Source organism: Vicugna pacos, unplaced genomic scaffold (assembly GCF_048564905.1).
Source record: "Vicugna pacos unplaced genomic scaffold, VicPac4 scaffold_19, whole genome shotgun sequence".
Taxonomy (NCBI): Eukaryota; Metazoa; Chordata; class Mammalia; order Artiodactyla; family Camelidae; genus Vicugna; species Vicugna pacos.
In genome coordinates, this window is record NW_027328740.1 from 55,843,886 (window position 1) to 55,858,378 (window position 14,493).

At 51.4% G+C, this 14,493-nt stretch overlaps 1 non-coding gene across 1 annotated transcript; it reads right to left on the minus strand.

Annotated features, from left to right (window-relative positions):
* Positions 1 to 8,380: 8,380 nt before the first annotated feature.
* Positions 8,381 to 8,489, minus strand: LOC140693624 (U6 spliceosomal RNA). Its single transcript, XR_012069374.1, has one exon. It is a non-coding gene; the product is annotated as a U6 spliceosomal RNA (small nuclear RNA).
* Between the last annotated feature and the right edge of the window lie 6,004 nt (positions 8,490 to 14,493).

Genomic DNA, 14,493 nt, shown 5'->3' on the forward strand with positions numbered 1-14,493 from the left:
TTATTGGATGATCTGGGTTGCTTCACGTCATGTAGGGATTTTTAGTTTGCATGCTTGGCTTAAGTATGTCTGTCTTTGTCTGTCTTTGTCTGTCTGTCTGTCTGTCTGTCTGTCTCTCTCTCTCTCTCTCTCTCTCTCTCTCTCTCTCTGTATGCGGTGTCTGTACGCATGCGTGTCCGTGTCTATGGACTTTTCTTTCTTCGGGCGGGTAGGCGTCATTTGGCTTATTTGATTTTTTTTTTTTTTAACTTTTCTTCCCCGTGTTCCACGGTACCATCGTGTTTATCTATTCTACATGTGGAGATCCCAGTCCCGTCCCACCGCCCTTACCCCTGACAACCTCAAGTTTGTAATCTGTCGGTCTGTTTCTGTATTGTTCGTTCGTTCGTTCGTTCGTTCGTGTTTTTTTTTTGGAAATCTGTTCACCTAGGACTATAACTGTACGAAACAGATAGTAATAGAATCTCAAGCCCATCCTACCGAGAACAAAACGTTTCAAAGAGAAAGAAAGGAAGGAGAAGGGGGGAAAATAAAAGTCTCTCTATTTTCTTGCTTCCCTCTGTCACTCCTGATGGTTTAGATGTCTTCTTTTACAATTTTGTGTTTATTCTGTTTGGAATGAACGGTAGTGATCACCTTTCCGGGGATGAGTGTCTCATGTTTGTACCGTCCTGCTTCTTCTCTATTTAGAGTAGACCTGTGGATGTTTCTTTTCGCATGGGTTGAGTGTTGCAAAACTCTTTTAGTTTTTGCTTGTCTGTGAAGTTCTTTACCTCTCCTTCTATTCTAAAGGATAGCTTTGCTGGATAGAGTATCCTAGGCTGCATTGTTTTGTTTTGTTTTGTTTTGTTTTGTTTTGTGTTTCATTCAGGAATTTCAATAGATCTTGCCACTCCCTTCTGGCCTGACGTGTTTGTGGAGAGAAATCCGCTGAGAGCCTTATGGGGGTTCCCTTGGAACTCACTCTTTGTTTTTCTCTTGCCTAAAGGCATTTAGGATCATTGCTTTCTCCTTGACTCTGACCATCTGGATTAGGATAGGTCTCGGTGTGGGTCTGTTTGAGTTCTCCCTGTTTGGCACCCTCTGAGCCTCCTGGACTTGGATATCGGATTCCTTCCTTAGAGCTGGGAAATTGTCAGTCATGCTTTCTTCAAATACCTTTTCGACCCCCTTGCTTCTTCCTTCCCCTTCTGGAACCCCTATTGTGCGTAGATGGGCACGCTTTCGATGGTCCCGTAGGTCCCTGAGATTGTTTTCGTTGTTCTTTCTTTGTTTTTCTCTCAGCTGTTCTGATTGGGTTCTTTCTGTTGTCCTGTCTTCTGGGCCACTTATTCGCTCCTCGGCGTGATCTAGCCTCCTTTGGACAGCCTTTAGACCACTTCTCATGTCAGCCAATGAGCTGACCAGTTCTCCTTGACTCTTCTTTAGAGCTTCGATTTCGTTTTTGACGTACAGTATACAGCTAAACACTATCACTTGGAGTTCCTTCGGTACTTGGATCTCTCCTTTTTTGAAATCTTGATCTAGCAGGCCATCCGTGTCTATTTTGTGGATCGTGCTTTCAGGGAATTTCTCTGGCTCTTTTCATTGGGAGTGGTTCCTCTGCTTCCTCATGCTGCTCCTATCTCTCTGGCACTGTGGCTTAAGGAGTATCAGTTATCTATTGTGGTCCTTAAGGAGTTTAGGTATTTATCTAAAGCCTATAGAGGAATAAAACTTTAAAAGGGGGGGAGAGGGGGGGAGAGGGGGAGAGAGAGAGAGAGAGAGAGAGAGAGAGAGAGAGAGAGAGAGAGACAGAGAGAGAGAGACAGAGAGAGAGAGAGAGGGAGAGGGAGATAGAGGGAGACGGAGAGGGGGATAGGGGGAGAGAGAGAGAGACAGAGACAGAGACGGTGGGAGGGGGAGGGGGGTGGGGGAGCCGGATTTTAAAAGAATGGAGAAAAAAAGGTTTGAAAACAGTGTACAAGCAATAATAGAAGAGCAAGTGGAAGCAGAAGAGCGATCGAGTTGAGACGTCTTCTAAAAGCCTTTAAAAAATAGAAAAGATCAGAAAATAAAACACAATTGTTTCAAAAGTAAATTTTTAAAAGGTAATCGGAAATAGAACAGATTTTAACAAGAGATAAAACACAGGATTTGAAAAGGAGGGAGAAAGAAAAGGTTTGAAGACACTGTGTAATCAATAATAGAAGAGTAAGTGGAAGCAGAAGAGCGATCGAGTTGAGACGTCTTTTAATAACCTTAATAAAAAGGAGAAAAAAAAATCGAGAAACGATATCTGAAACCTGTAAATAATCAATAACAGGAGATCTAAACCAAGAGAAGAGAAAAAGGAAAGGGGGTGGATGTTTAAAAATAAGAAGAATAAAAAGATTTTCAAGGAAACATTTAAAAGGGATTAAAACCGTCAACGTAGACGACTGTTCAAAAGTCAAGGTTAAAAAGGTAACAGAAGGTAAAACCGATAGAAGAGAGATTAAAAAAGAGAAAGGAAAAGGAAAAAAAAAGGGGGGTGGGGGAAGGACGTGTTCCCGGCACCGCGGTCGGATGCTGCGTTCCTCCCGGGAAGGAGGGTGGCTGGCTGGCCGCCCGCCCTCTCCCGGCCCCGGTCGTTCCGCTGCTCTGTGCGGCTGTGTGCTCCGACTCGGGTCGGCGGCGCTCCTCTCCGTAGGTGGGCTCGGGGAAGACCGTGGAACCGCCCCGCCCCTAGCTGCGTCCCCAAACTCGGCTCCTTCTTAGTCATGGTGGCGCGAGTTCTCTGAGGTACCGGGGCAGAAATATCCTATCTGCCTCGGGCTGTAAACGAATCTCAGTCCTGCCTAGAAGGCTGCGGAGCCCCCGGGTGCGGATTCGAGTCTCGGCCCCGCCCCCGCCCGCATGCTGCACGCCAGAGGCTATGGCGGCTGTGGCTGCGTCCCGCCTCTCTTCTCGCGAGAAGCGCCGGTGATGGCGCCGCGGATCTGAGGAGACGGAGGCTACGGCGCCCCTCCCCCCAGGGCACACCGGCCGTGTTGCTTTGCCTTTCTTTTCCCGTCATGGACGGGGGGGGGGCGGGGGGGGGGGCGGGTTGTTCTGCTCTGTATCCCCTCCCGGCCGCCGCCCTGGTCCTCCGCCCGGCTCGTGCGGCCTGTCCCGGCCCCTGGCTGCCGGCCTGCGACTCGGGCTGGGTGTCGCGGGGACCCTCTGTGCCCGTTTCACTTGGATCGGTCGGTCAAGGGGTGCTCTGGGTAGATCTGAGGCTCGGGGGCGCCCCCTCCGTCCCGTCGGCCTCTCCGTTGGAGAGGGGCAGTTTTGGCGAACGAGCCCTATTCCTCCTCTGCCGCTCCCTCCCCGCGGGACTGGTCCCTCCCGCACTGTTTTGCTTTTTACTCTTTCTTTTCTCCTTTTCTCCTACCAGATTTTGGGCGTCTTTGTCTTTCGAAGAGGGCGGTGTTCTGTCGGAGTTCCGCAGGTGCTCTGATTGGCCGAGTGGGTCCGTCGATGTGAGTTTTGGTGTATTTGTGGGAGAGGGTGAGCTACGAGTGTCCTTCTACTCCGCCGTCTTGCTTCTCCGCGGGTTATTTTTGAAGAGTAGGTGCTGGGGATTGAACCCTGGGCCTTTATTTTTTGCATGCTAAGCACGAGCTGTACTGCTGGATCTCTAGGCCCTCCCCACCGCAACACCCCTCCCCCCCTTTCCCACCGCCTCCATAGTACTCGATGAATCTCCTGACTAGATATCTATGCTTCCTTGGAATGGGGCCGTCCGTTTCTTCATCGGATGGATGGACGTCTGTGGATTCGTCTCGTTTCTCTCCACTGCGGTGGGTGGCATCGGGGCCTGGGGTGGGGTTGAGTGGCGTGGGCTGGGAACTGTTCTTCACGTGTAGAGGTGGAGCGGAGCGATGAGGATGGTGACTTTTTCCCCCGAGTGCTCACGCCGGGTGATGGAGGCCTGTGGTCTCACTTGGAAGAGGACTCGGGTGACTGGAACAGAGCCCGTGTGGGGTCGTTGTGGAGGGAGGAACTCCACCCCCCAGCCCCAGCCCCAGCCCTGGCACTTGTACCTCATCGAGGGACGGTCGGCCGAAAACAAATGAAAGCTGTCAGAGGTGGGGGTGGGGGTGGGGGTGAAGGGGTGGGTGGGTGGGTGGGTGTGTGTGTGTGTGTGTGTGTGTGTGTGTGTGTGTGTGTGTGTGTGTGTGTGTGTGTCTGTCCCCGTTCCCCGTACCACAGTCCCTGGTCGAGGCCCCCCGAGTGGAGAAACGCACGCCAGGCCGTCCGTGCTCCTGGTTGTCCGGCCGCGTGTCCCCGCCGCCCAGAGATCCCGAACCGTCCCGCTCGCTCCCCTGCCGGGTGCCGTGTGCCACCTGCCTGTCGGCCGGGCGCTATTTTAGACACTGCGAAGAAGTCGGCCGGACGGCCGGGCCGGGCCGGGCCGGGCCGAGCCGAGCCGAGCCGAGCCGAGCCGAGCCGAGCCGAGCCGAGCCGAGCACGTCCAGGCCGAGGTGGGTGGTGCTGGGTTCAGAGGAGTGGGGTACAAGCGGGAGGCGGGCGTCGATGGAGGGGAGGGGGAGGGGGAGGGGGAGGGGAGCAGGGATGACGATGGGCTGGGGGGCTTGGCGTGTGGGGTGGGGGTGGGAGGGATGGTAGCCATCCTATGACTTTCTCTCCTCACCCCGCCTTTGGCAAGTCTGTTAGAGTGACGAGGTTGTGCTGGTTTCTGGCTGGTGCACACCATAGTGATTGTGTTCTTCTTTTTCCTGGTCTTTTTCAGGAACCCTCGTCCCGAGGGACTGAATCTAGTGCCCTGTGCTGCGCGGTACGACCTAGGGGTCGAATCTGCCAGGAGAGGTCTTACAAGGATCTGGAGGATCCTGGAAAACTGCTACCATCCGGAATCCTACATGGATATTCAAGATCTTGCGGATGGATGGACGGACGGAAGACGGATCGAATGGAGGCCCCGCCCCATCCCCTGGACCCCTTGGCCCAGGAGGATCGTGATGGGTCTGGAAAGGACTCTTCCGACGAGGGTCTCGGGATGGACTTTCTCGGTCCGCGGAAGGTGTTTCTGCACAAAGAGGAAGAGAGGGGCGTTCTCGGCCGGAGAGCCCGAACCGCCTCCTTTCAGGGATCCGCTCCAGTCTGGGTCGGGGTCGGGGTCAGAACGCGACCACCGACGGCTCCCCTCCCTCGTCTTGGCGCTCCAACTTGGGAAACCCTCCTCCCTGCCCCCTCACCCATCTTCTCGTCAGCCTGCCTCCAGCTTCCCCGTGCCAACTACCTCTCTCATGCTGCCGGACTTTCCTCCCCCTTGGGCCGCCAGGAAGCTCTCCCACTCCTCCACGTGCTTTGGCTTGGAATCCCTGACAAACACAAGCGGTGCTGGAGGGCGGGGCCGGGGGCAGTGGCAGAAGGACTCCCTTCATCTTATGGGAGCGACTTTTATCTCCATAGGTGGCGATTGAGAAAACACATAAAATCACTCAGAAGAATACCCATGTGTAGTCTCCCTGACCTAGATCCGTGTCTGTCTGTCTGTCTGTCTCTCTCTCTCTGTCTCTCTCTCCATTTCGCTATTCTGTGTGTGTGTGTGTGTGTGTGTGTGTGCGCGCGCGCGCGCACGCACGCGTGTGCCTTTCTGTCTGTCTCCCTTGTCTCTCTTTCCTCTCCTCTCCCCTCCTCTCCTCTTCCCTGTTCTCCCCTCCCATCCCCCCTCACCCCTCCGCTCCTCTCTTCTCCCCTCCCCTCCACTCCTCTCCTCTCCCCTCGCCTCCTCTCACTTCCCCTTCCCTCCCCTCTTTTCCCTCCTCTCCTTTCCTGTCCTCTCCCCTTTTATCCCTCCTCTCCTCTGCTCGCTCTCGCTCTCTCTCTCTCTCTCTCTCTCTCTCTCTCTCCCCCCCTTCCCTTCCCTCCCTCCTCCCTAACCCCCCAACCCCTACCTTCACAGGGCCTCATAGATTGCAATCGGTTTCCATGAAATGTGATGAAGAGGGAATGAAGTTTAGAATGATATCCCCATGCCATCGAAACCTTCTTCCCCAGGGACAGCGAGTTATTTGTGGTTGTGTTTGTTTTTGTTTTTCTTGTTGTTGTTTTGGGGTGCAACGAGGGCACAGGAGGCGTTGGGAGTGAGGGTGATGTTTCTCTTTCTGTCTGTCTCCTCCTTAGGAAGGATTTTAAGAGGAGGGAGGACTCACAGAAATCTACCATCTCGTCTCGTACTGCAGCTGTGTTTGAGCTTCCTATACGATCTGGGCGGAACACTCCCCACCCTCACCTCAAGCCGCCATCGCCACCCCCTCAGCCCCCAGCACCCCCGTCCAGTCCCGCGCTTGGGGTGGTGGTTGGGCATGGGGGGATGTTGGCGGGGTGGTCGTTGGTGGGGGTTGGGGTGGTGGAGGAAACCAGAAAACAGACCACTGTGGCACGTGGCTGACTGGGGCTTCAGGGTGAAGGAGGATGAATAAAATGGCCGGAATTAGGCTAACGGATTGCTTCGTTTTTGGGCGGGGGGGGGGGGAGAGGAGGGGAGGATCATTAGGTCATTCATTCATTCATTTGCTTGGGGGGGGGTGTCATTCGGTTTCTTATGCTCGCCCTTAAAACGGTCGACTCTTCTGACTGACCGGTTGCTGCTCACGGTTCCAGGCCCGTTGTTGAAACTGGAAGCTATCGATCTTACTGTTTCTACTGTATTTCAGTCATTGCAAGTCATCATCGTGCTGGGTCTCTGAGTCCTTCTCCGAGGAGAAGGTCGGTCGGTCACGGGACTACTGACCTGACAAAATAGCCTGAGTGACCAAGAAGGCCACACCTTGAGTGCTTATGAGATAATGAGATCTAACCGCCAGCCTCTATAGAATGGGTCACCTGGGAGGCATCGTGACACCATGCTGAGTCTTCTGATGAGAAAACGATTCTGTGGATGGTGATCGATGCTTGATTGTTTGAGCTATGGCTCTAGAACCACCCCACCCACTCCATCCCCAAGGTGGGTACACAGTTTTGAAGACGCTAGCCTGCTGTGAATCCCCTTTGCCCGGCAGAGCGATAAAATGACCTCTTTTCTTCTAAGCTCCAAGGCCTCGTCTCTGGATTCTTGGGCTCATCGGGGACGGGGGCCGATCTTTCGGCAACAAGCGTGCTTCAGAAACAACGGATGCCCGAGAAGGACACTCTGCCTCTCCCTCTTCTTCCGGGCCTGAAATGGGGAGGAAAAAATATCGCTTCCCCTGGAAGCCGGAGTCCAGAGCCCGCCATCCGGAGGGACTTCTGGCTTGGCCTTCTCCTGGGGTGGGGGGAGGGCACGCCACCGCACGTGTTCTTTGTCAACTCCCCGTTTCTCTCTTCTCGAGTTATCTCTTTGGGAAGGCTCCCACACTGGATGAAAACAGACAGACAGGCTGGTATCTCTCCCTACCCCACCCTTCGCCCCCCAAATGACTGATCTTCTGTCCCATCAAAATCACCACTTGTTTTCCAACGTGGCTTTCTTGGATCCTGGAGGACTGACATCAACTTAGAGCCAAGATGGGCACAGAACTGAAGGACCTTCTCGGCTGGCCTAAGAAGTCTGTCATCGTGATGTGGGAGGTATTCTTCGAGGGACCTATCTGACTAAGTGCTTGACGGCCTTTTGGACTTTGAACCAACTTGGAGATAGGAACTAGGATGAGCGGGCCCCCGAAATAGCTCAGCAAACTCTTCTCCACCCTTAGAAGAGAGACAGACAGATAGACAGACAGACAGAGAAAGAGAGAGAGAGAGAGACAGACAGACAGACAGACAGACAGACAGACAGTGTGTGTGTGTGTGTGTGTGTGTGTGTGTGTGTGTGTGTGTGTGTGTCTGTCTGTCTGTCTGTCTGTCTGCCTGCCTGCCTGTCTGTCTGACGGTCTGTCGGTCTGTCTGCCTGCTTATTGTAGGAACTCTCTGTCAATGGAAGTATAGTTGACTTACAATGTTGTGTTCATTTATGACGTACGGCATAGTGATTCACTTATTCACACACACACACACACACACACACACACACACACGTATACTTTTTCAGGATAGGTTATTACAAGCTATTGAACATAGTTCCCTGTGCTAGACAGTAGGACCTACTTGTGTACCTAGTTTGTATAGGGTGGTTTATATCTGCTAATCCCAAACTCCTGATTTATCCCTCCGCCTTACCCCGTTCCTCCACCCTACCCTGTCCCCTGTGTTAACCATCGGTTTCTTTTCCATGTCTGCGAGTCCAGTCTGTTTCTGTTTTGTAAATAGGTTCCTCGGAGTCTTTTTAAAATGGAGTTATTTATGTATGGATGGGTGTCTTGACTTACTTTCAGATCCCACCTAGAAGTGATGGCATAGGATATCTGTCTTTCCCTGGGTGACTGACTTCACTAAAACTATGGAACGCTTCACGCATGGGCGTGTGTCATCCACGTTCAGGGGCCGTGCTGATCTTCTCTGGATGGTTCCCATGTTAGTCTATGTGCTGTGGCAGCAAGCGCTTTCCTTAGGGTTTTTGTCTCAACCTGAAAGCCAGCCCGGAGACTGAAGGTCTTCTAGTTGCCTCCACTATCTGCCTAGGACCCTCTCCACGAATGTTTCCCATTTTCTCTCACCCTTTTGCCTTGGCATCATTGAGTACGAAAACGCTCCGTCTCCTGAAGCCCTGCAGACGGAAGCTGGACAACGGGAGGTAAACGTCAGAGAAATGGCCACAACAGCTCCTGTGGAAACCATCCTCGGGCCTGTTTTCGGGGGAGCCGCTCAGAGAGTTGAGCCGAACACCCCAGGACATCATCAGAGGCATTTCAAACTGCTCGAGCCGTTTCGATGACCCCGATGTGTGGAAATCTCCTACCAGACTGACCCCCTACTCCCGGCCCTGAATCTGGTTTCTCATCTGCTCCGACGATTCACCTTTGTGCTGTACTTTGGTTGTCCACACAAGTGCCTCTTAGGCGATACCTGACTGCTTGCTCCCTAGGCCTAGCTTCAGAAGCCCATCGACACCACCGCCTCCTGAGACGAGATACTACAACTGTTTCCTTGAACAGACCTGTTCTCAGAACTAAGAAACTGGGTCCATGAAACGCAGGCCCCCTAGGAAACCATTCCCTCCCTCCTGCCCCCAGACCGCACGCACGCACGCACGCACGGACGCACACGCACACGCACAGTCAACAGCCCAGCTTTTAATGTGTAAAACTTCCAGGGAAGTTACAGAATAGGGAAATGTTGGGGTCCAGAGTAGGCTGCCCCAAAATGCAAGTGCCCGATGGATTATGCTGAATGAAAGGGACTTCACAAGTGGCCAAGGGGGAGGGTATAGGTCAGTGGTAGAGTGTGTGCTTAGCAAGCAAGCACAAGGTCTTGGGTTAAATCCCCAGTACCTCCGGTCAAAAATAAATGCATAAAATCGAATTCCTCTCCCCGCCCGCCCCCCAAAGTATACACTGCTGTATGTCAACTGTGTCTCAATAAAACTGGAAGGAAAAAAAGGAAAAAAAAAAAAAAGCATGATTTAACAAAAGAAAGAAACAAACAAAGAAAGAACTGCCCGAGGCAAGAGGAACACTCTGTCCCTCCTTTCTGCCTCCCTGGAAGCAGGGGAAAAAGAATTTTTTTTTTTTTTAAAGTCTCCCATCCCAGAGGAATCTATCAAGTCAGAGGTCTGCTTCCATGCCCTTCCATGATTCTCAAACGGTTTAGTGGGGTTTACCCAGGTTAGGAAAAGGAGGGGACTCCTTTGGCCTGAGACCAGGCGAGATTCTCCCCCCTCCCTCCCGCCTCCCTCCGTGCAGTTGGGACGGGGTGGCCTAAGGGTGGGGAAATTGAAACCAAAAAACAAAAGCCGTTCAACGGAGAGGAGCCGGAGGCCAAGTCAAAGGCTCTGACCTGAGCACAGAGCTTTCTGCATTTGAATGAAGCGATTGAACGAGGCCCTGCCGAATGGATCCTCCTGACGTCCCCGCCCCCGCTTCCAGGAGACAGTCCAGTCGATTTAGGACCCGATTTGGGACCGATCGGTGGAGGAGGCCTGGGCGGCGGCGGCAGTGGCGGCGGCGGTGGCGGCGGCGGCGGCGGCGGCGGAAGCAGCGGCGGGGGGCGGGGGGGGAGGTGCGCGGGCGGGGGCGGGACCAACGGTCGCTCCAGCTCTGCCTGCCTGCCTGCCTGCCTGCCTGCCTGCCTGCCTGCCTGCCTGCCTGCGGGGCTGAGGCCTGAGGGCCACGCTGGTTCCTGCCACTCAGGGAAACTTGTGCGGGTGTTGCCGAAAGATCGCCCTCCCCAACCCCGTCCCTGACGAGCCAAATAACCCAGAGACAGGGTCTTAGAGTTTAGAAGAAAAGAGGCAGCTTGATTGCTTTGCTGGGCAAAGGGGACTCACAGCAGGCTAGTGCCTTCCAAACTGTGAACCCGTCTTGGGGTTGGGGTTTCATGCTTCTGTGGACGAACAGGTTGGAGCATGAAAGGGAATCACAACAGGCGGGAGTATAAAAGGTGCTCATGATCAACAAAGGTCTCTGATAAAACTTCCTCCTAAATCTGGATGAGTGTCTGGTAACATGGGACCTCCTGGTGGTCTAGTAGGTCATCAGCCCGTGACCTTCTTTCTCTGGTCAGACTCACCCGGCGGCACCAGCGCCACGGAGGAACTCGGGGTGGGGGGGTGGGAGGGGGCTGGTCGTTCTCCTGAGCTTATCCTCCCGTGACTCCCTTCCTGGGGCAAGACTCAGACGTCAAACATGATTGTCAATTTGAACGATCAGAGGAAGGTCCAATCAAACAGTTAGAATCGACAACTTTAGCTGCTTTGAACAGTGGGCCTGGGGCTGGGAGCGGTGTCTGGTCAGTCGAGTTTGCTGATCGTTCTAAAAGCAAGCAGTAAGCATAAAGCCAAAAATTGGCTTAGCCTAAGTGCGGCCACTTCATGATTCCTCCTTCACTGGGGGCCGAGGCGCGGGGGAGGGCGGGGGTGGGGGACACGACTGAGGTGGCGACGAACTTCTCCGTGAATGCTCGGAGCCGAACTGCTCTCTGGGCCTAGGTCCAAAAAAGGCCTGAGTCTCAGCTATGACAGGTTCTCTCTCTTTCTGGGCACATGGACTGACTCGCCCCGCATCCTCCCATCCTGTCAGACCCTTCGGACACGCACCTCCACCCGAGGAGTTCTTTGGCCTCGTCCAGAAAAAACAAACACACGCACGAACAAAACCAACCGAGCACACAGAAACCCTGATGATCTCCTTGGACCCCATTCACTTCGGAGAGTCCCTCTCGTAGAAATCCCCTCAGCTCGATGATTTCACCATAGCCGCCTCCCTTTCTCTGCCGCAGTGACCCCCACCCCCACCCCCACCCCCACCCCTGCGTGGGCCCTGTCCCTCTACCTATCAAAAGCCAAACCCCAGGAGAAAAGAAAATCAGAATGCTGCTTTGAGCCACTGGATCTGTGAAAGGAACCAAACAGAAAGCCGAAATAACCAAACCAGCCGAACACCAAAAGCGAACAGACAGATACCCCAGAAAGAAGGGCACGCTGACCCTGGCCCCTTTCCTTCCTGGAATCAGGACATAACGTAGATCTACACCCCACCCCCGACCCCACCCTCCCCAGATGTCTTCTTTATGCCGGAACGAGAGTGACGTTCTTAGTGTCAATGGTGCTGTTTTGGAAATGACAGGCCAGCCAAGAAACAAGCACCACTCGGAGGGTTGGAGTACTCAGATTTCTTACGCCGGCGGGCTCAGAGGGGCTTCTGCTCCTAAGCCCTGAGCACCCCCAAGACGTGCACGTGAGGTTTTATAGGGTTAAGTACAAGCTTGGGGTATTCGGCCAATAGGCACGCGATAGCTTTAGCAACAACATTATCACAAGAGTAGAGGCAGTGAGGCGGCAAACCGACATTTCAAGGCCAGATATGTCTCTTTGAAAATCCAGCTGGCTAGCAAAGCATGAATAGGGAATCAGCAAACCGACACTTATTAATTTAGATTTACGAGTTAGCCCAGCAGACCTCAGATCAGGAATCCGACACTTGTTACACTTAGATTTGTGACTTAGCTTGTTAGCCCATCTGGGCTTTTCCTTCACAGTGTAAAGCGGAGAAGGAGAGAATTCTGTACAAACAGACCTCGATGAAAAGAATCCTCATCCTCTTTTAGGCCCCCACCTCAACACACACACACACACACACACGCACACGCACACGCACACGCACACGCACACACACACACACACACGCACACACACACGCATGCACGCACGCGCGCGTATAGTTACTCCTGTTCTCTCTCTCTCTCTTTCTCTCTCCCTCTTCCTTTATTACTGATGTTTTTAAAAATGTTTACTGATAACACAGAAAAAAATTGCTGAAGTGTTGTCCAGGAATGATATTCATTTTTGAAAACATGATATATATTGTAAAGGATTTGGGCTCCCTTAGAAAAATCCCAGTCCAGGCACGATTGTATAGCACCTCTTTTCACTTTCAAGTATCTCATTTCAGACAATAAAGTAGCCTGTCATCTTCCTTGTGCATGACGTTTGTAACTGGCACAAGTCAAACGGCACAAAATTCAGACCCAATCTCCTGATCCGTATGATTCTCATATTCTTTTTCTTTAGTGACCCCAGAAGCTATGGGTCTGTGCCAACCACCCGTGGCTGTTCACTATCCAGCATTTCTTCCATTATCTTTATGTTGTCCTGTTTCTTGGAAGTATTAGTGCAGCTACTTTTCCCGATGGTCTGTCTCTGTCTCTGTCTCTGTCTCTCACTCTTTTCTCCTTCTATTTTGGGGGGGAGGGGCATGGGTTTGATTAGGTAATTTATTTATTTTAATGGTGGTTCTGGGGTTTGAACCCAGGACATCATGCATGCTAAGCAGGCACTCTAACGCTGATCTATATCCTTCTCTACACCGCCCCCCCCGACCCTCCAGCACCCCCCCCTCCCCGGCCAGGGCCTGTCTTTGCTCAACCCAATAGAAGAGCATTTATGTTTTGCCAGTTTTCTGGGTCCTTCTTTGTTTCATAAAACTGAGAAGAAATACGTGTGGAAGTTCTCTCCTATGAATTGAACAGACTGAAGATCCTTTAAATAACCAAATGAGGTGGAAGTGCCGAGAGTACCATACGGGAACACACCGAGACACATCATCATCAAATTGACCAAAATTAAGGGTAAGGAGAAAATATTAAAATGAGCGAGAGAAAAGCAACAAATAACATACAAGGGAACTCCCGTAAGGTTATCAGCTGATTTTTCAGCAGAAACTCTACAGGCCAGAAGTGGGTGGCACAACATATTGAAAGTGATGAAAGGGGAAAACTGACAGCCAAGAATACTCTATTCAGCAAGGCTCTCGTTCAGATTTGAGGGAGAAATCAAAAGCTTCACAGATAAACGAAAGCGACAAGATTTCAGCACCATCAAGCCGGCTTTACAAGGAATGTTAAAGGATCGTCTCAAGTCATCAAACCCTAAGAAAAGAGAACAAAAAGATGACAGAGAAAGGGAGGGAGGGAGGGAGGGAGGGGGGAGAGAGAGAGAAAGAGAGAGAGAGAGAGGGAGAGAGAGAGAGAGAGAGGAGACCTACAAAAGATGGCTTTGCCTGTTTAGGGTCTTCCGTTGTTCCTTATAAATTTTGAAATTGTTTGTTCTAGTTCTGTGAGGAATGTCGTGAGTATTTTGACAGGGGTTGCATGGAACCTGCGGATTACTTTGGGTAGTGTGGCCATTTTGATAGTATTGATTCTGCCAATGCAAGAGCACAAGACAGCTTTCCATTTCTTTGTGTCATTTCAGATTCTGGAGTATAGGTAACCTCCTCGATTAAGTTTATTTCTAGGCATTTTACTGTTTTTGACGCAATGGAAGTGTTTATCCCAGTTATAAAATTCTGATTTTTAAAGTGGAGGAGGGGAAAAAAAAAAAAAAAAAAGGAAAGGAAAGGCCACAAATGGCAAAATATCCTCCTTTCTTACGGGTGAATTGTATTCCATTCCGTGTGTGTATATGTGTGTGTGTGTGTGTGTGTGTGTGTGTCCCCTCTTCTTTATCTATTCAAATATTGATGTGCACTTAGGATGCTTCCGTATCTTGGCCATTATAAATGATGTTGCTGTTAATAGCAGGGTGTGTGTATCTTTTTGAATTCATTCTTATTTTGCGGTTGGCTTTATTCCTTTGATAACTAGGTAAGTTTAAAAAGCTAAAGCGCTAAACCTTCCTGGAAACAATGAACAGTACGTATATGTAAATTAAAAAATATGTGTGCAGTAAAAAATTAAAAAATAAATAAATGAATAAAAAAGAAAGAAAGACAAGGAAATTAGCTATCAAGACATGAAAGACATGGAAGAAACTTAGAAGACATCTTACTAAATCGAAGAAACCGGTCTGAAAATGTTACCAACTGGACAATTCCAACCAAAGGACATCCTGGAAAAGGCAAAGCTCTAGAAACAATAAAAAGATCGTGGTATCCAGGGGTTTGGGGAGAG